The sequence below is a fragment of the Arachis ipaensis genome, chromosome B02 (assembly GCF_000816755.2).
Source record: "Arachis ipaensis cultivar K30076 chromosome B02, Araip1.1, whole genome shotgun sequence".
Lineage (NCBI taxonomy): Eukaryota > Viridiplantae > Streptophyta > Magnoliopsida > Fabales > Fabaceae > Arachis > Arachis ipaensis.
In genome coordinates this window covers 104,656,862-104,657,410 of record NC_029786.2, presented here as the reverse complement: position 1 = coordinate 104,657,410, position 549 = coordinate 104,656,862, and positions in this window count along the sequence as shown.

Here is a 549-nt window from a genome sequence, read left to right as displayed (position 1 = left end):
AAATGTAAAATGTAAAGTATACAACAAACTGGGTTGTATAGTTATAATTATCTCTTTCTTTGTTTTGGAGTCATAAAAATGCTCTGATGTTGACATTGAACATTGATTTAAAACACTTCAAATTACAAATTACAAAACTTTAATTTATCACATTAAAGGACCTATTCAAAAATACACTAATCAAAACTTTAGAAATACACACTAACTAATTCGGCCTCTCTTCTTTTAATAAAAAAATGTGTGATAAATTAAATCAATTAATTGTTAAATCTGGATAATAAACCTTTTTTTTTTGTGTCCGGATAACCAATAATTGGCCAATGGATTCAAATTACAAAACTTTAATTTATCACATTAAAGGACCTATTCAAAAATACACTAATCAAAACTTTAGAAATACACACTAACTAATTCGGCCTCTCTTCTTTTAATAAAAAAATGTGTGATAAATTAAATCAATTATATAATAATTGTTAAAACCGAACCTGTGATTAAACTGATCAAACTATTAAATTACTGAATCATTGATTCAATTGATAATAAATCACT